This window comes from Dermacentor andersoni, chromosome 7, assembly GCF_023375885.2.
Source record: "Dermacentor andersoni chromosome 7, qqDerAnde1_hic_scaffold, whole genome shotgun sequence".
In the NCBI taxonomy this organism is placed as follows: Eukaryota; Metazoa; Arthropoda; class Arachnida; order Ixodida; family Ixodidae; genus Dermacentor; species Dermacentor andersoni.
In genome coordinates, this window is record NC_092820.1 from 149,733,483 (window position 1) to 149,754,674 (window position 21,192).

The 21,192-nt window shown below is 47.5% G+C and overlaps 1 protein-coding gene and 2 long non-coding RNA genes across 3 annotated transcripts in view; 1 reads left to right on the forward strand and 2 right to left on the reverse strand.

Annotated features, from left to right (window-relative positions):
• The window catches only part of LOC126534477 (uncharacterized), a 60,872-nt gene that overhangs the window by 30,920 nt on the left and 8,760 nt on the right, over nt 1–21,192 (forward strand). The gene's annotated exons all lie outside the window — the stretch shown is intronic.
• Nucleotides 6,446–12,863, reverse strand: LOC129385559 (uncharacterized). Its single transcript, XR_008613028.2, has 3 exons — nt 12,705–12,863; nt 8,985–9,006; nt 6,446–6,820 (listed from the first exon to the last, which is right to left on the reverse strand). It is a non-coding gene; the product is annotated as an uncharacterized lncRNA (long non-coding RNA).
• On the reverse strand, nt 16,076–18,347 carry LOC126533617 (uncharacterized). The gene is made up of 3 exons (XR_007600038.2): nt 18,204–18,347; nt 16,921–17,036; nt 16,076–16,341 (listed from the first exon to the last, which is right to left on the reverse strand). It is a non-coding gene; the product is annotated as an uncharacterized lncRNA (long non-coding RNA).

Sequence of the window (21,192 nt, forward strand, 5' to 3'; positions counted from 1 at the left end):
ACAAAAAATAATGTAGATCCTTGGAAATACTGGCACGTATACCCACTCTGGGGGATTGGCCAAGAACTGGGTAGGTCAAAGTAAAGTACAATATAATAAGGCAAGATTTTATAATAGGTAAATTAGAATTTAAAGAGAGAGGTTAGAGAAACTGCATGATTGTATGAAAATGAAAAATTATATGGGAGCCATAAAAATAACACAATTCAAGTTCACTTTGCCTGAAAAAGAAGAAGCTTAGAATCTTGTATTGAGAGTTTAAATCTCATTGATCCTAAAAGGAAATCTTGGATGGCAGCGCTAACCTTCCCGTCGCTGTGCCCAAGAGTAAAGGCATCCTAGGATAGTAAATTTTGAACAGTTAAAATCTTATCCAAGAAGGTGGAGTGATTTTCCTAACGTTCATTTTCTTATGCTAACATATCGTCGACAAGAAATTAAAAATATGTTCGGTGCTCTCATTTTCCCTGCACATAGGACAAATCGGTGAGGGTGCCAGACTAGCCGTAAATAAATAAAAATTTGAAGAAGGTATGCGACAGCGTAGCCTACTAATGGCTACTTAAGTTCTTCTCGTTTGACCTGTAGGTTATACTTTCCCAGGGTATACAATAAGTGTTTAAAATCCTAGGAATTCTTTATAGATAGTACAGAGAATTCTCGCAGCATCGTTTGCCTCTGAAATTTTGTAGCTATGATCAAGGCTGATGCAGGAAGAATTTGTATGGTTGGGCCAACTACCGACGCCTTCACCAATGAATCTGCTGTTTCATTTAGAACTAGACCTCGCACCCAGACCGGATGAATATTGGTGAAGTGTTGAGGTACTAATGCTTTGAACACTTGCAAAACCTGAGGCTGCTGTGCGGAAAGTACACAATGACAAACAATCGTTTCCAGTGACATGGTCGCTCGTCCAGCGCGAGACACGGACTCGTCGACTTCTTTCGCTTCTGCCGCACCAGTACTGTCCCGCCCTTTCCGCCGCGAAGCATCACAGAAAAAAAAAAAAAAAACGCACAGAGAACGGGAACGTACCGACTTATGTGCGATCGGCGAAGCTGCGCAAAAAAGAAAGAAAGAAGGAGTCTCTTCTTGCCCGCAACCTTTTGGGCTGATTCGCCAATCTACGTGGCAATGTTAAACATCCGCAACAAAATAATAGCTGCAAAATAACTGCTGGAGTTGCACTTCTTAGTTTGCCGCGGTGAGCTTTGTTTGGGGGTGGGGGGGTTCACTTAGATCGCACTTTGCAATCGTTTTCTGCTTCATATACTATACTTCATGCCATGAATGTGGCCTGCCTCGTACAAGCGGCGTCCTTTCTCGAGAGCAGACGCCGAAAAAAGAAATGCGTTTTCCGGTCCTTCGGGTCTTAAAAACCGCCGTGCGCAATCACTGGAAGCACCGCGTGTGCCTTCACGTCTTCGCTGCATCACATGCCAGTGCTTCTCACCGCTTCCGTTCGCGGCGCTGCTCGCCAACGCGCTGCTGGCGCCTTACGACGGGCGCTCGGTGCATATATTGCTGAAACGTCACTCGCCGTGACAGGCGACATTGAGAAATATTCGAGACTAGAGCAGTTATTTGTTTGATCTTTTGCTTCCCTAGACGATTTAATGTTTTGAGAAATAACAAAACCGACAAACCGAATGTCTGCGAGTCGTTGTTTTACTCCGTGACGTATAGCTATATGCAGAAACGTGCTTCCATTTCGTCTGCTTGTTTGCAGGTCTTGCAGCCGCGCAGGCCGGAAACGAAACTATATCTGGACGTGCGTGCACTGAGGAAGGAAGGAAGAAAGCAGAAGGCAGGGAGGTTAACTAGAATAACGTCCGGTTGGCCACCCTACACCGGGGGAATGGGAAAGGGGAAAACAAAGATGACAGAGAGAGAGAGAGAGGAGGGAAGGAAAGAAGGAAATTAGCGGCGAGTTCGTAGTGCAGAGGCAGCCAGACAACAACGCAGGTATTCTCGTGCACAGCGCGCAAAATCACGCAGGGCGCGAAACGAGACAAACGCAACGGCTTTCCCGCGGGATCGGAAGTGCGCCGCACACAAGAGAGAGAGAGAGAGAGAGGAGGAGGGAGGGAGGGAGGGAGGGAGGAAGGAAGGAGAGTCCAGTGACGTATGCGTGACACGATCCTCCGGCTCCGGCATGGGAGAACCAACACCCTCTAGAGACCGTCTAGGAGGTGTTGGGAGAACGCAGGGAAGGAATTTCGTTTGCGGAGACTAGACGGGGCGCAGGTGGAAAGAGTGTCTACGCTGGCAATGAAGCTCGCTTCCGGACGGAAATCATGGGGCCCCATAACGTAAAACTATTCCAATGTTTTTATTCCAATTTCCTGACGTCAAATATGCGTAACCGCCGACGCAAGCATCGGGCCGTCACCCACAGGGTTGTCTCAACAGACCAATCAAACGCTCTCCTCGTTCATAAGAGGTCACTTTTGTTTGCTTGAAAAACGAATAACATCGCCTACACTGAGCGGCTTGTCTTATCTAATTGGCTCACAAGAGGCGAGGAGCACGCTCAAGTGGAGAGGGATTCGATGGGGCCAAGCCACTGCACTGAAAATCGATAACCGGATGAAGAGGGCGGTGCCGGCGTCTGTGATTGGTCCGCTTTTCCTTACTTAGCTTACGGTGACTCTTCGACAATCGCGGCGGCATGCAACGGAAGCCTAAAAAGGACGCTAAAACGGATCCTCAGCAAAGAAGAGTTGGCAGAACGAGGTGGTAAACGTGCCGAAAGTGCTCGAAAACGTTACACGGCCACGCAAAAAGGTTTATTACACGCAAGTAAACCCATGCTGTCCGGCAGGTGCGAGCAGCCAGTGCCTGAGCCATCGGCGGCAGCCATCTTTTATTCCTTTCGGAACGGGGCAGCCTGCGGATATTCAGAAGAAAATTTAGTTTTGTTCGGCATATTAATGCATCTTCAACGCGTACACGTCACTTTGACGCGGTGAGTTTTCGCGGTTTTGTGACGTCGCATGACAGGCAGGTGAAGTGGGCGCAGCCCGAAAACTTTTGACCAATATCCGAGGGCTAATGTCGAAAAGGCGTCGAATCAGAAATAACTGTTTTTATTTTGTTCGGTCAAATCATGCATAATCAGCGTGTACACGTCTATCAGATGGGGAGCTATCGCGGTTTTCGTGACGTCGCATGACAGACAGGTGAAATGGGAGTAGTCCAAAAATGTTTTTCACCAATCGCGGAGGGCTGATTGCACAACTGGAATAAAGAACTTTGGAATAGCTTTACGTTATAGCCCATGGGTTCGCGACACTTCAAATATTTCTAGCTCTGCTATTAATGAACCAATTTGAAAAATTCTTGCGGTAGACTGTTTACCAGAGGGCACGTAACAACTTCCAGCGTATAACCGAAATTTTATGTGGGGCCCGGTTAAGAGAAAGCGGGGTTCTAAGACAATCGCATTTATTCGGTGTTCCTTGGCCGATGGAAGAATGACTCGATGGACACCCCTGGTGTCGCGCCGACTGGCAAGAATCACGAAGTTGTAGTGTTGGTCCCCCTGTGGTGTAGCTCTTCTGCATGAAAAAACAAATGGTGCTAGCGTTACTTCCCCACGCATATATTCGCAAATGCTCCTCGGGTTGAATCTTCTAAGTTATGGGGTTTGACGTGCCGAAACCACTTTCTGATTATGAGGCACGCCGTAGTGGAGGACCGCGGAAATTTCGACCAGCTCAGGTTCTTTAACGTGCACCTAAATCTAAGCACACGGGTGTTTTCGCATTTCGCCCCCGTCGGAATGTGGCCGCCGTGGCCGGGATTCGATCCCGCGACCTCGTGCTCAGCAGCCCAAACCAAAGCCACTGAGCAACCACGGCGGGTCTCGAATCATCTAAACTCAGCGTTGGAGCCAAGTCGACAGACACAGACAGACAGACAGACAGACAGACAGACAGACAGACAGACAGACAGACAGACGGACGGACGGACGGACGGACGGACGGACGGACGGACGGACGGACGGACGGACGGACGGACACAAAATCGCAGTTTCACCTGAAAGGCTAAGCACCGATTGCGATAGCAAATTGGTGGATAGCTGTATGAAGTAAAGATAGTAGCTTTAGCGGCCGTATGAACTTGTAAACATTCGCTGACTAACTAAATTAACAATTATAGATATCTGTAAGCGTGAGTGAATTAGGACGTAGGAAGAAATAGACACGCAGAGACAGCGCTGTCTTTATGTGTCTGCGTCTTTCTACGTCCTTAAGTCGCGCTTACAGATTCTATCATGGATTCAAACCAACTAGCCCGCCATCGTGTTTTAACTAAATTTACCAACACGGTGTCACGCGCGCACAGGTAAACATGAACGCATCTTGCTCAACGAGCGCGGAAGCTCGCTGTGAAAATGCTGGAGCGACGAATGGCGGCCGCAGCAAGCGAATTGACCTTCGTGCATCTCTCGCTTCAACGCGAACGAAACGTCGAAAGCACAGCGCATACGAAGCTACCGGAACTACGCCCACTCTGCAAACATCGCAGATCGCTTTGAAGATAAGGCCCCCGCGCGCGCGCACTTTGGCGTCGTCGCAGATCGCTTTCAAGACACACGAGCGCCGGTAACGCGTCCCTACGGCGTCTGCCAAAGGCGTCAACTAGGGTGTCCGCCCTTCGAGTGGCCAACGCCGTAGCAGACGCCGCGGTTATCTCCACTCTGTGCGGAGCGGCGGGCGAGGAGGACATCGAGGCATTCTAGCAGACGCCGGAGAAGAACGCCCCACCTCCCTCTCCTGACCCCATGCCTCGCGCGCCACAGGAGAGGGCACGCTTCCAGCCCGCGTTCCTCGCTCGCGCGCGCGAGATTGAACCGCGTTCGCCGTCTCACCCTCGCACGCTTTCCCTCGCACATACAGCACACGGCGCGCGGCGGCAGCTTTATCACCCTTGGACTTTATACGGAACCTCACGGCGACGGCAGAAATGCACCTGGAGTGTCCATATAATTTCTGTCGCAATAATAAAGATCCCAAGGACACTTAAGCACTTATGCGTTGTGAATGAGAAATCATTTTTGTCCAATATTGAACGCTGTTGAGCGGTCCTTCGACTTATGATGTCCTCGAGGGCAAGCGAGCGCTTTGAGATGCTTGACGCATTTTGATCGGTGGTTGTGGTTAGGAACGACGCATATTTCTGCCGCCCTTACAGGGAGCGCGGCTCGGACTATATAGCCTTACCGAGGCGCAGTTAGAACGCAGCGAGAGCAAGGGTGATTTGGTGTCAAGGCGATGCCCTCTCCTCTCACGCGACACCTTCGCCCGCTCTGCAAGCTGTGCTCCGTCGAGGCGCGCTGCTGACGTAGCGTCGCAACCAATGGGAATGCAGGTGCTGCTACAGACACGGGACGCTTGCTTTATCGCTCAATGAGCCATTTGACGCTTTTCCATCAAGATAGATAGATAGATAGATAGATAGATAGATAGATAGATAGATAGATAGATAGATAGACAGAGGGCAAGACAGACAGACAGACAGACAGACAGATAGATAGATAGATAGATAGATAGATAGATAGATAGACAGATAGATAGATAGATAGATAGATAGATAGATAGATAGATAGATAGATAGATAGATAGATAGATAGATAGATAGATAGATAGATAGATAGATAGATAGATAGATAGATAGATAGCAAACAGGTAGAATTTGCAGAAACGGAAAAGTTGCGCCATGCTTTACTCATAACGATGAAACAAGATGCGCACCGAGTTTTGTGTTACAGTGGCGCGGAATGGAACAGTATGTTGAGTATGGTGATGCGAGGTGGAGACAAGCACGAATGTCTGCAGGTGCCTGTTCTACATCGCAACAATACATACCTTTATCCGCTGTAACAAAAAGAAAAGGTACATTGAAGATGGGATTTTGTTGGTACAAGGCAGTAGAATGGTTTTACCTACAATAAACCTTGTTATCGTCTTGACTAAGAATTTTTCCCTTTTCCCGTTTACACACGCACGCGGAAAACGCGCACGCACACGCAGACACACGCACAATTATAGCACATTAATGCGCTAAATTCAATTGTTATTCAACTTGTCGCATTTTTTACATTTGATTGACTTCTTCTCCGTTTCTGTCTACCAGGTTGCGCTTCCGTGTGCCTCAGCTAACGTATAACCAAGCTGTTCAACGAAAAAAAAAAGACTTAAAAGAAAAACACGATGCAAGATGCAATTATAAGATCTAGGTGTTCGGTCGAAAGAATTCTGACGACCCAACACCATAGGTTTTAAAATCGTATCTTGCACAGTGGTTTCGGAATCTTTTTTCGTTGATGAATAGCTAGTCTGAAGTTAGCTGGGACATCCTACATACAGCATACGCCATCTCATGAATTTCGCGTGGTGCAGTGAAGGATAAGGCTAATGCTAGCCAATCAGTAACAAGAGCCGACAGCGTGTTCTAGAAAAAAAAATATAAAGAAGGAAACTGAATGACGCAGCAGTATTGTGTGTACTGTAAGCTTGCGAGATGACGAAGCCACGCTTGCAACTGTACAAACGCAAACACCGCTAAGTATAGCACGCGCTCAAACGGAAACGGCCGCTCGAATGAAATCGTAGTGTTGAAAGAACACTGCCGCTCGGAATTGAAACTGGTTTCATATTTCTCGTTGGGGTTTCCCCATAAACGGTCTAGCAGCGTGCATATCGATCGCCAAAAAGGACGCTCACAAAGGGTGGTGGCGAGCCAGAAGAGGAAGAAGCAGACGGCGAAAACGCCGAGAGCCGCGAATGCGACCTTCCAAGGGAGTTGGTTCCTGCGCCCACAAAGTTTCACAAGATTACTGGAGGGAAATTTATCCTTAGCCTTATCACGATGATCATCAAAGCGTATAGCGTATAGCCGTCAATCCGTATAGCCGTATGGCCGTATCTTTAATCCATATGCCGTTATAGCGTATAGCCGTATAGCCGAGCGTATAGCCGTTAATCCGGCATGTAAATGAGGGACGGTACACAGCTAGCCCCCTTTCTCCTCTAAAGGAATAACTTAAAAAAGATAATCGTTGATGATCAAGTAATCCATGGAGCAATGATAACTATCTCACAATTTATGGGCCCCGATCACCGGCGCTATACATATCAAAACGTTTCTTTAAGAGAAAAAAAAATGCAGAAAGTGAGTGGGTGGAGCCCCTAGTCCAGGACCCCACTGGCTTGAGCGGTCCGCCGTGCTTGGTCGAGGAGCGCTAGTTGCATCTCCCGATCCTCGCTGGCGAGCCAAGTCTCCCACTGCTCCCTTCCGGAAAGTTTGCCGGCTATTTTTGGTGTATTAATTTTGGGTGGCCTGTTCTGGCAGTCCCACGTAATGTGGGCGAGAGTTGGCCGGCCTCCGCACCAAGGACAGCGAACGCTGTACAGCGTTGGGTGAATGGCATTTTCAAATAAAGGTTTGGAAATGTGTGCGTCTGTATTCGTCGCCAGTCATAAGAGTCCTGCCTGGATAGGTCAGGGTGTGGTGGACTGTACTTTCTTCGCTCGCGCCGTTGGTGCTCAAGGATGTCTCGTGGTAAAAAGGGGTTTTCGTCAGAGTGGTCGGTCACTCGGTTGACAAAAGCACGAGCTGCGCCGTCCGCTCTCTCATTGCCCTCGAGTCCTGCGTGACCCGGGCACCAGATGATCATGTGTTTCTGCGTTAGGTTGGATCCTAATAGGTGAGTGGTGCTGTGTGGTAGCCTCCCGGTGAGGAAGAGTCTACATGCGACTTGGGAATCTGTAAGAGTTATCGACGATTGTCCTAGAGCGTCCTTAGTTTTAATAGCTAGCGCGATGGCTGAGGCTTCTGCGGTATTCGCAGATGCAACTCTAGCCGTGGCGCAAGTCACAAGCCCTTGATTTGCGGCCGCTCCTACCACTGCAAGGGCGTATTTGTAAGCACCACATCGAGCGACATCTGTGTAGACTGTATCCGGGTTTCCACCGAATTGCTGCATTAACTTTCGAGCTCGAGCACTTCTACGTCCCCGGTGGTATTTCGGACTCATGTTCTTAGGGATTGGGGCTACTATGATCCTTTCACGAAGGACTCTGGGCAGAGATTCGAGTTCTTCTCCCCCATACTGTGGACGAGTAGGGTAACCCACGCGGCAAAGTAATTTTCTGCCAGAGGAGGTTAAGCTAAGCCTCTCCCGTTGAGATATGAGCGCCGCTGCCCGTAGCTCCTCGTAGTTATTGTGAATCCCGAGGGCCAGCAGGCGTTCAGTAGAGGTTCCCTGTGGTAGGCCGAGGGCCGCTTTGTACGACGTTCTGATCAACGCATCTAGGGCCTTTAGTTCTGTTTTCGTGGGGTCCTAGTCGTCTCACATATAGCCTCCGGCGCTATAACTTCTTCAGTGATACACCTGTGTTGCAGAACGAGGTCAATATTTCTTTCATTCGCTTATTTTCTTTACGCCTCAGGTATTTTTTCTGTTCTGTCCTGCCCCATCTTCCTCTTAGCGCTGATAGCGATGTTGTGGAAGTTTATCGAAGCACATGGCTTAAAAAAAAGAAAAGAAAAACGTTCTTGCATTTCACGCTTTCTTCATCAAAGGAGGAACAAAGAGCTTCGTCATTTATGTTTCAACCGTCGCGCCCACGTAAGCAGTCAAATCGCACAAGGTCTGTCGTTACAATATTAGTTATATTATGCGCTGTATAGTGGAACTCGACGTCACATGATAGCGCCACCAACACTAGCTGGCGTTGACGTCTACGTCTCCGCGGTATTCCGTATAGTATACATATACGTTCTTGCATTTCATGCTTTCTTCATCGGAGGAAAAACAAAGAGCTTCGTCATTTATGTTTCTGCCGTCGCGCTCACGTTAGCAGCCCAATTGCACAGAGGCAGAGCTAAGACTCTCTGATAGCTTCCTTAGGCCTCATCGACTCAGTGAATATGCTTTACATTCGCCCTGTGAACCAGTCCCCGCTGCTTACCGTTCGGAGAGATTCACCGGGGCTGCAAGTAATGGCGGAGAAAGGTATTTGTTAGAAGTCAAGGTCACAGCTGCGAACGCCGATCTGTGATCGCGCAGCAGAAGCGCGAAGTACTCATTGCGATATGCCCACTTCGAGCTACTCCGACATAACCTCGATCAATGAAGTGGAGCGGCAGCTAACCAAATGTCGACCGTACTTCCTACGTATGCGCGGTGAGGCGTCACCTGACACAGACGGTTTCACGACTGCACCAACCAAGGTTGTGCGCTTGGCTGGAGTTGTTCTTTTTTCTTCTCTACTTACACATTACGAGAGTGTATGTGCTTACTTGATTCTATGCCCCCCTTACTCAATGGCCCATGTAGGGGCCTTGTAAGGTAATTTACAAATAAATAAATAAATAAATATCGCGGCCGAAATACGTACCATGAGGTGTCCGTTAGAATGTAATTTTATGTATTTGCACACTACATATTATGTATTTGCACACATAGCGCATAGAAGCGGGCAACATGTAGAAGAAAGCGAAGAGCTGCTACCACGGCAAAGAGTCGCAGTATCACGCGAAGGGCGGCGATGCATTGCCTGCGACATCGCGATGTTCGAATATCACAGGAAGCAACGCCAGTAGTTTTATGAACGGTATAAACTTCGCTACACATTCGCTTACGATATGCCTTTTTTTTTTTTCGCGGAGCAGTTTTAATTGCTTCCCAGGAATGAGATGACGTTTTCGGCGGCGTGCTGAACGCTGCCTCGAACGAAAGCACACGAATGCGAAACCATGCATTACCATTTCTGTTCTTGGCACTGTGCCATCGGAAATTTAACTGGGTGATCGTTAACGCTCTAAGATCCGTTCATGCGGCAAAATGTGGAACGGTCGACGCAAGTCGTGTGTCCCCCGCACTTGGCTGCAGAAAAACTGACTGGCGTGGTAAGGAATGGAATGAACCTGTATATGGCCAAGTTCACGAACCGCTGCTACACAAAGACTGCCCGTGTTGCCAGCCTTTCGCGATGCGCGCCTTTCCACTAGGATAAAAAAAAAAGAAGAAGAAGAAGAAGAAGAACTAGTTCGCCAGCGTTATATCAACGAGGCTTCAACCTCGGAAAGAGTGAATGGTGGTCGTTACGTGTATAACACAGGAAGCAGCGCCGCTTCCTGGCATAGCACGTTTCTCGCACTTTATCTACACACATCCACCCCAACTCACATAACGTACTTACGCCCACTCTGTCTCCTGCGTAACAAGAGTAAGTGAATTGGCACACTCGTGAAGCAACACGCCGAAGCATGGGCGACGGACTACACCGACAGGACACGGAATGTTCGAATCTGGACGTTTCGTGACGCTCCACGGAATGAGCGGTGACTAGCGCTTGTGCGTTCTTGCTTCAAGCTATTACAAAGTACAGAGCTACTGCTAGTACATCTACGTAATTTACTGGCTCGTGCGCGGCAAGAACGAATGTAAAGCAACTGAGTACACCCGCGAGCGATTAGGCAGACAGTAAACAATCAGGTAGGGACCCCACCGAGGAATGTTAGGGAATCAGAAACGCGACAAGCCACTGCTTCAAATTGGTTGACAGATAAAGAACGAAGAGCAAAATACACTGATTCTGATTTCATTCAGAAACGAAAAGCTTGGACAGCTTGGGGTACATTTCTAGAAGCCCCGCTTCTAGTACAAATACGCGGCTTTCACAAATGGGACAAGGCGCGGTGAGCTCTGAAAGTGCTTACAAGTCATTTGAGGCTGTGGCCAAAGCTTCGTGTCGTTCGAATAGTCACCTTCTATGCTTGCGCATTCCAATTTACGTTGGCAGAACAGGAGCGGAGGCAAAGAGCAGAGAGGAGAAAATCAGTAGCGTAGCGAGAGTGCGACCGCTTTGCTCCCCCGTTGAAGATGATAGTGATCTGTAGGACGATATAACGCTTAATTCCCGTTGAAACGCATCATGCGCTCCGAGAGCAAGTGTATAAGGGCGAACGTGCATCACGTGACCAGGTTGCTTGCCTCCCCGGGGTGGTTATTATCACGTGAGCTTCGCTTCTTAGCCGCCATTTCTGCCGCACGCTGAACATAAACTACGAAAACACAACCGAAATAAAAGAACGTGACGCGTTTGCGTCACGTGACTTCCTTCGCACTCCGCTGGGAGCATGCAGCTCGACCTGCTACTCTCGACCTGCTCTCGGCGTCGCCAAACTGCCCCTGTTCTGGTATTGGATCGCACCACTCCTGCTCATGTTCGCCCACTTGAATGCAGATACTTTTCAGAGAGCGATTTGGGGACGCTTTTGAGTGCTCCTGTCCGGCTGATGTAACGCGCCATACACTATCCGCTGAAACAGAAGTTTGCAGAGCCGCAGCGGGGTCATATGAACGTCCATTGCAAACGCGTGTTGGACCGCCGCGTTTGGCATCAGTCCTGGGGAGGTATTCTGTAAGAGTCCACCTAGCGGACATGTCCATTTCGTCTGCTGCTGAAGTGCTGACTGGCTGGTGCGCCTCACTGCTGCTGACGCCGCAGACCAGCCCAGCCAATCAAAACTACAGCAGCAGACGAAATGGAGATGTCCACTAGGTGGACTCTTACACAATACCTCCCTCGTTGAGCGATGCTCGCTCCCAAATCTTTCCTTTCCTCCATGTTGGCGGACTTGGTCGCTTCAATATCGCAATAATTTGAAGCGATATTCAAGACTCATCGCTCGCAAGAGCAGCTATATAAGACGAGTTAAAATGAAATGATCAGCGAACGAGGCCGGCTATGAAATTCGGGGACAGCGTGGAACAGACTTCATCCCGGTGTAACGGGTTGTCACTGAGAAGCGTAAGACGCCGTAGCGCAAATGCACTACGACGCAGAGCATAATGTACGCCGGAAACCTGTATCGTGAGGTTTTCGGACGCCTGTGTATGGAGCGACAACCACCCAGAGCGCGTCACGAGATTTTGGTGGAAACGAAAAGCCAATGATTCGTGGGAATAAAATAGGACATGCTGTTCGCGGGGTTTAGGCGGTTCACCTAAATTTAAATGCGCACAAGAAAGGGCGAAATACGATATATTGTGAGGCTAGGTGAGACTTTGGTGCTAGGGTGAGATTCCCGCCAAGTGACCAATGATAGCTGTACGTATACAAGTCGGCTGTTGTCAAGCTACCATACCTATTGTTCACCACACGCCACATACATGTCAGGTATGAATTCGAGCACCGCACCCAAGAGAGCATTGGTCATTATCCGTGTCAATATTTTTTTTTCAGTTCTGAACAACGAAAAATGAACCGTTGTGTTTGGTTTTATAATATCCGAGGAAAAAGAAAAACGATGCAGGGCGTAATTTAAGTCTCGCTAAAGAAAAACGACACCTATAGGGTTAAAATTGCATTATTTCTAGTTTATAAGCGTTTGCGCTTATAACGCTTACAAGCGGCGTTACGAACGTGCCAATGGACGGAGTGGCAGCTACAATATTACGAAGCTACAGTGACTCCAGAATTATGTAGTCCGTACTTGAACAGGGGACAACGAAATTACGACCGCAAAAGTAGCCGGCAATGCTGTCTTTAATTCAGAGCGTAGGTTAAGTACGCGAACGGGAAACGGCCAGCAAGACAGAATAATGCATGCGTACATAGAGGCGACACGGAGCGAGGACATTACGTGTACATGAATGCACGATGAAGTTCTGAATGACTTACACATGGACTTCAGCCCTTGATTCATGTTTTGGCTTTCTTCCTCGGCAAGTCACGAACCAAAAGACAATGTTTACACCATTGAACGGTGCCGCGAGGGGCGATTGGCTGAGCCATTGGCTCGACTTGGCTAAAGGTGGGCTCAAGAAAAGGCCATGAGTTTTGACTTAGGTATGACTTTCTTTTGCTTGTTTTCACGCTTCACTCCTTTGAAATGAAAAAAAGACAGGATATTCTGATACATCTTTGTTTGTTTGCAACAATATTTCGCCTCCCGATTAGCAGACGATCTCGTCACGGTTGGAAAGTATTGTTCAGAAGACGATGCCCCGGTTTTGACACCTCGCAAATGGCTTACCTTTCTGAATTCTTCGTTTTTGTTGTTTTCTTTTTCTTTGTACGCATATGTAACGAGGTCGTGTTATTTGTGTTCGGTAAGTTTATTTCTAAATGTAGTTGTCTAATTTCGTTTCACTCTGTGTGTTTGGGCAACTCTCCCTGTAGTGGGCATGTGTTCCAGACCGCGAAGTAGGTCGGCGTCAGCAAGAACAAAATAATTTCCGATACTTAAATTGGCTTACATACCACAGAGCGCGCACACAAAGCACATCGATGTGAAGTTAGCCAAAGTGTCTCGACATGATTAGCATCCCCGGGGAAGACCAAGGTCGGCCGAAGTATACGCTCACTCTGCATCGAAAGCAGAGGATCCACAAAAATTGCGAATTTTCGCTCCGCTTTATTATGGCGATTCTAATTGAGTAGGTCGCTGGGTATAGGACACACCCGCTAATGCGGAACAACTCTGAATTCGATGTGATGTGTCCTGGCTTTTCATTGAGTGTATTTTTTTTCTTTTTCAAGTTCATCGTCCCGTAAGCTTTTGACGCCAACAGCACATACGGCTCTGCTTAAATGAAGACGCGTGGAGTAAGTTCCACGCGGATTCGACGCGAAGCGATACCTAAAGTCGCAAATTATACTTGACGTAGAGCCGGCGTAATATTTAGCCAGTCTGTGCGAGCTAGCGCCGGCTTTTCTGCACGCCGCCGGAGCGAACTTGCGGGATGGGCGAGCTTAAACGTAGCCTCCGAGATCTGGCGACGTGCGTGTGGCACCGCGCGCCGCCTGGATCTTGGAGGCCGAGTGTGGAAAAAGCGTCCACAAATCGAGGGCAGATTCGCGACCGTCTCCCAAGAATTGGCTCCGTCGCAAGGCGCTGGTGTGCGCAGAAAGGTCCTCGCTCGCGCGGTCTTTTGCTAAATGTATTTTTGGCAGTCCGTACGTCATTGCAAAGCATTCAAGAGACTTCTAGTGACGCCAGCGAAAACGGCCTTCATGCGTCGAGAGCAGACGAAAGAAGAGCGCACAGCTTTCACAATATTGCGATACAAGATCGTTCCGTGTTAATTTCTCTCTCTCTCTCTCTTCTTTTAGTGTTCCCACTATTGCAGCGTCTATGTTACGCACGGCCCATTGTTTGACGCAGCGTTTTTAATAATTAGAAATGTCAAAGTTGAAAAAAAACAAATGTGTATGTGTGTATGCATTGCAACAGACGGTGCTCTGCTCCAAACCACCGTCATTTGCAAATTCACTCCTCGAAGAGGCAGGACATGTGTCGAGTGTGGTCCTGAAAAACATTTTGCATTGTGGTGATCGCGGTTTATAAATCATGGATCCTGGACCTCAAAAAGGTGTGACACAGATGCTTAACGGAATTCATGTCCCATTCACAAGAAAACTTTCACTGATTATTTTGTTTCTTTTGAACGCAATAATTATTGATTCTAAAATGAAAGTTACATTGTGTAACGTCACATCGAATAGACAACTTCTCTACGTGGTATATCATTTTTTTTTCTTTTTGGGCAAGTAATTTGTAATTTTTGCTTCTCACATCGCGTTTTACCTGCTCGACGTTGGTGATCAGCTGGGAGTTTGTGCGGCTGCGGAGGTGGAAAGTTATGGAGTGGTTGGTAGCAAATGTCAAATCGGCGATCTCTATTGTGCGTAATGGTACAATGTTGATAAAACGTCGCAGACGATTAAGAGCGTGTTAGTTGTAAACACGTTACGGGATGCAATGAACGTGACCTTTCATCAGCCACCAAGGCAGCTTGCGCGGGAACACCGAAACGGCCGTATAAGACCACGGTGTCGGTGATGAATCATCTCTAAGTACAGCAAGCCGAGAGACCCTGTAGTACTTTCGTTGAAAGGTGTACGTGCGTCTGGCGAAGCAATTATTTTTATGTATCAGTTTCTGCGATTGGCATACGTCTGCTGTGAGAACTGGGCACATGATTCAGGACTTAAGAAAAGTTTTACTGGGCGAACTTGGCACGGAGTGCCACAAGATCTTACGCAATTACCAACTCTGTGGATTACGGACATCTCCTACACCCTTGGCACAGACATTTTTGCCGAGCACGAAAATTTGAAGTGGCCATCACTAGGCTGCGCTGCCGTATACCTGCAGTGAACTTCTACCTCCATAGGTCTGGTCCCCTCCCCACTATGCTCATTGTGTGGCGAAGCGGAGACAATAGACCATTTCTTGTTGTCTTGTAGACGTTTTTCTATTGTAAAAAAACGACTACTCGAAATCCCGCTTCGCTCTATTGGTCTAACTTTATCAGTGCCTGTGATCCTACCTTTTGGAGCCTCCATTATTAGGTTCAGCCACTGAAATGTTTGCTTGGCAATCCGAAATTACCTCATTGAAACCAATCGATTTCCATGTGAGACTGATCGTTCGTCCCTCCCAACCATAGCTTTCTTTTATTTCTTATCTATTATTATTACTATTCTATACCCGGTTTTCTTCTGATTATTTCCTTTTTTTCTCCAAGCTCAAAACGTTAACTTTTAAACTCCAACGCTCAAATTGTTAACTCCCTTATTATTATTATTATGCACCTAATTGGACCACCCGATTCATGGCCAATGCCCCACTGTGGGTATGTGCCACGGCCACTCAGGACAACAACAACTTGCATTCGTTTCGACTGGCCCCGTACAGCTGCAGGTACTTATTGCGTCATGAGTCGTTGTGTTCTTCCTAGGAAGCGCGATACCAAGGAAAACTTATACTCAACGGCACTTCAAAATTGAGGGCACAACACGAAAATACGCATCCAAGATGGCCGTCGTAGGTGTTCCTTGTGCCCATCTATCTAGATCCGTCGACTGACTCGCCAGATAATTGGAATCAGCCTTTACTTCGACGACGTCAAACTAACCTTTAGTTTCCTCCACACTGAGCGTAATTTGTATTATCACTGGGATATGTTACCGCAAATCAAGCAAACGAGTGTATTTTCGGGAAACCCAGTGGCGTCTTTATGAGGAACACAGTGCACAGAAAACGTAAAACAGAGTCGTGTATTTATTCTTGAAATGTAAAATCGCTTGCAATCTTCATCCCCCTGGAGAAACCAGAAGTCGACACGGAGCTCGCAGTTATTGTTTGGAAAACCTTCTTAAAAAGAAGAACAAAAAAAATGTGTCGTCCATTGTAGGTAGTCGAGAACGTAGACCAGAAACACTGGGACAAAGACCCCTGTAGACCAGCGAAGGCACCCTCAGGCGGCGTAGAGTCGGCGAGCCAAGGATCCCCCATTCGGCAATCTCGGTGCTGCACAAAGCGTGTACAAATGAGGCATGAGAGGTGGAGAGACCGGTTAACACGTCCGACAACGAGCAGCTCCGCAACGAATTTCTGTAACCCCACGAGTGTAACGTCGCCATCGTCTTTGATCACGCAATCAGTAAAATCGTAATTTTATTGTTTCTTTTATTCTCCGGGAATCATGTGTCACCCCACAGTAACGCACATGTTTTGCAACCCATCTGCTCGTCATCAATCAAGGACTAGCACTATACTTGATTCACAATGCATATAGTCTGGACATAGTCCAGGCCGCTTGCGATTGCGGCCGTACGACCACAAGCGCGACCAAAAGGTTTCAATGTTTCATAAACCCATCACGCAAAGATACGCATAATTAAAGATCTATACTGCACGGAAAACAGCGCGCAAGATCGTGATAATGAAAACAAATATTCCAAACCTATAAGAAATGAATACTAGGACAAACTACGAGCCCATTTGTTTTTCACGGACGTGTTGTTAAACATTCTGATAGCGGTATACCAGCGGTTCTTGTAGGAGGAGGATCAGATCATGGGAGGAGGATAGGAAAAATGGCGTTACCTTGAGAGAGGTTTAGCTGTCTTCGCTTGGATGAGGGCGTCGATGAATGTAGGTCCTCATAATTGCGTGTCGATCTGTACCCCAGGGGTAGAGCATACGGGTGCGTTGCTCAGATGCTGCAAAGTAACGACGAAGCTGTTAGAAGTCCACGATCCGCCAAGGCAGGTGCGCGTAGCGTTCCACGTTACCCAGACAAAGGAATCGCTTTGACTTTAACATTATGTCAGCATTTTTTTCATTAGATGAAGACAATGTATACACCACCCCAGCTCTGGCCATAACATCCCATAGTTGTTTCCCCACTTTCCTATTAATTCATCGTACAAGTTTTTCATGTGGTATGCTTGGGGCAGGGCTTCTTCATGTTCGGAAATTGCTCGAAGCGCCCTTGTGACATATTACCTCTTTGACGCCGGCGCCATGTTTAATGCCCTAGCATGTTACCCGGCGCCACAATAAAGGGAAAGCAGGAGGAAGAGCAAGGGGTGATGAATAATCAGAAGATGATGTAATCAATGGCAACATAAGAATTTCTTGCGAAGTCCAGCCTGACAAGCGCTAATAAGTGCCAAATTTCTGAAAAAGGAAAACATCTAGAGAACCCGATCGAGCCTGATTAAAACCACTCGTGATGTCTTATTTCCGCACAGGTAGGCAATAAGGTGCATTGATAATTTGCATAAAGCCCCGCGCCTCCTCCCAAGGTTGAATAAATCAATTCAGAAAATGCAAACGGAATGACCTTCCGGAGTGAAGGCATGATCCCCTCACGTTTGTTGACTTCTGCAAGTTTTCCTCGCCGCACCAAAACCTTCGCAAGTGAATTCCCAAACAAACATACGTCACGTAAGATAGCAAGGCCGGCTCCGCTGTGTCTGGCGGTGCTCGGAAATTAGCTGGCCGCGAAGAGAGCGCCACGAGATTTTTGTTCTAAATGTGGGAAAATATTTAAAAGCCTGCTGTGAGATATTTTTTTAAGCAAGATTGTTTGGACGAGCTTGAAAAACACAACAAAACAAGCTATGCTAGCAGATTGAGGTGTCACCTATACCTATAACACCTAACATGTGGGAAAATGCAGTAAAGCACAATTCTCAATTAATATGTTAGCCCCAGCGGAAGAAACGCTGCCAAGATTAATGTTGTTTAACCACAGAAAACCCAGCTTTGAAATCACGCATTCGTTTCGAATGTCTCGTGCGCCATTTCATAAGAAGTCAAGCGTTCAATCTATTCAGCTTATGAACGATACAAATAAATTTCGTAGCAAATGGGTTACTCACCTTGTGCGTGTAGGAAACGGAAAAGCTCTTAGGCGGCCCAGTCTTCACAATGTGGCGAAGTGCAAAGCCGGGCCACGGCCGGACTGGAGCACGCACGATGCACGTAGTCCAGTCCGGCCGTGACCAGGCAGGCCGACCGGTGCAGGAAAAGGGTGGTGCACTGCGAGTGCTCTCCTTTTAAGCGTTTTTTCGACCACGTGGTCCCCTAGAGAACAAGGAGAGAGAGAGAGAGATAGAGAGAGAGAGAACTGTTTCTTCTGCACGGTGTGGAAGAGCGTGCCCTCCCCCACGTCAATTCTCACCCCCGACGCCAGCGCTAGTCTTTCCCCTACCGGCGCAAGGCGAACTTTCTCGATGAGTCACGCTTGTCTGCACGTGACCGCTTCATTAGTCAATTACCGTAAAAAAGATCAACACCGGTTGAAGCAGGTATGCTTCTCGAGCCAGCATTTGGACACCAGGGCTTGTCTTAGGTCGAGGCAACAATGGCCGCTGATGCTCGATGGAAAGACGCACTCGTGGTGATTGTCAAATGGACGTGTAGAGTACGATGACAAAAAAAGTCGAAATGTTCAAAAAGCGACAATCATTAGTTGTGTTAGCTACATTACAAGGGGGAAGCGGGCTGAAGACGAGGGGTTGCAGCTGATTCTTTTCAAGTGGTTGCATGAATACAAACTATGGAGGAGAGTTCTCACGTGCAAGCTGGGCCTCTCAATCGTAGGGGCTTAATTTTCCTTTAAAACAGAAAGAAGAGAGACCTCTTTTTACGGGTAAAAACCAACAATAGGATATAAAAACGAGTTAGCAGGAAATGACTTGTGTCAATAGACTCGTATTCGAACAAATTGCTTTCATTTCACATTTTTCTACTTTACTAATCCGCTCGGTGGCTAAATAGCGTTGCGCTGCTTACCACGAGGCTATGGGTTCGACTCCCGACCACTTGGGCGCATTCTTGGATATCTAATGCAAGAAAAATGTTCGTCAAAGTCAAAAGTAAAAGCCACGACATCGCTTAAAAAGAATATGGAGGCCTCCACTGCGGTGTCCCTCGTTTTGATTAAAACCCGTAACCTGACATAACCTAATATTTTACCCACTGCTGTGCACCGCAAGAACAATGTTATGCATAACTTATCAGAGAAGAAATAATGTGAGTGATCTGTTCGTTTTTGGGTACACGTGGTATAGGAAACACAGTTAAGCAGACTGAGAATAATTAGATCACAGCCTTCCGGCACTGAAAGTGCGGAATGTAAATTCTACAGTCCGTACACAGGACAAATGAACACCGAAATTCGCGCGGACTCCTGAGAGTGAACGTAACCTCCTGCTGACTCAAACTTTATTTTGCAGCATGAAATTACCGCAACTGTCGAAGTTCGACTTCATTTAAGCCACAACTGTAATTATTTCATAATCTGAAAAAAAAAAAGAAAAGAACGGACCTTTGCTTACGAATATATAGCTGAAAATGGCTGTATACTGGACAATGTCGTGTGTACAAGCGAACACTTTCAAAATTTCTTCAATGTTGGCCTGTGACAGATAGCGCAATTCTAGTTCATCAGCGGTTCTACACGAAGAGGCGGACATTACTTGCACAAAAAATGAAACGCATAATTACCTAATCAACGAAAATTATCTAATGAACTCTTTAACTAATTACCTTACGGCCCATATTGCAATTTACAAATTCTAGCCGTGGAGTTCGCAAGGCGGATCTACTTGGAACGAATTGTCAGGATGCCACCATTTTCAAAATATAGTTCCCGAACTTTGCGGAGAAATAAATGTATTGGCGTTCCAGTTATATTCTTAACAAAACGTCGTTTCGTGCATTCAGGCACAAAAGTAACTGGAGCGCCAATGCAGTACTCGGTACATGAGTCGAATTTCTTTGTCTTCTCTAAAGTAATGAAGTTGTACGCGAGGTCGGAGAAATGTGTGCCGATATTCCTCGGTCTGCATCGCTGTGCCCAATCTCAGTCCCCGTAGCTGTCGCTTCATAGCAAAGATAACTTTTCCGTGAGTTAGTGATACTGCGTGACCTTGCTCGACTGAAACTTCTGACAGCCTCGAAATAATAGACAAGGAGCGTGAAAGGGTGGAGCGGGGAGAGGCAGATATGGGATTTGTCGAAAGCAGGCACTTTCGCGCAGTGTGGGGAATGAGGCAGAGCCAATCAGTTATTGACGGATGCCGATCTAGTTCTATTCCGAGAAATAGCGAAGGGAGGGTTCCGCCAGTGTGACTCACAGATCACTCCGTGAAGCGTCCATTGAGTCGTACCTCTTTTCCTACTTTCTCTCCCACCTTCCCTTCCCCACCGATGCTGAGCCCTGCTCCTAATTAGGGCTGCAAGAATACGCAGCTTTTCTCACCCATACCCTCTCCCCCCCTACCACTCCCCATTTATTGAGCGTGACACGAACGGCAGCCAAACGCCAAGACTGCCTCTCTGGTTTGTTTATCCACGGCCGGGCTCGAGGGGAGCTCGCTAGCTAATCGAGCTCCGCGGTGGTTTATCGTCTTAGTTGACGCGGACCATGGCTTTCTCAGAACGGCGTGGAATTCGCAAGTTAAGCGCTCCCCTCTTCGATGTTAATGAGCCCATGTGCTTTGGAAATGACAGCTGTCGTCTAGAGGCTTGCTAAATTGAAGCTTTCTTTGCCTCTTCCTTCGACTTTTCAACTGGCTGCGGTCGCCAGGCACGTGCCCTGGATATTTTTTCGGGAGGGGTGGGGGGCAAACCAAGGTAGCTTTTCTATGCAAATGACGAGGGGGGGGGAGAACCTTTACTAGTACATATGTAAATAATTCCCGCCGTTCACCAAAAAAAAGAAAATGAAGGCGTAAACCCGCAAAAGATAAATGAAATAGGGTGTATCTTACGGGTGCGTCTGTGAGACTCAACTCTACTTTGCTTGAGAGTGAAGGAACCACTTCAAATGGACAACACAGCGAAGAAGCGCAGGAAGAACAC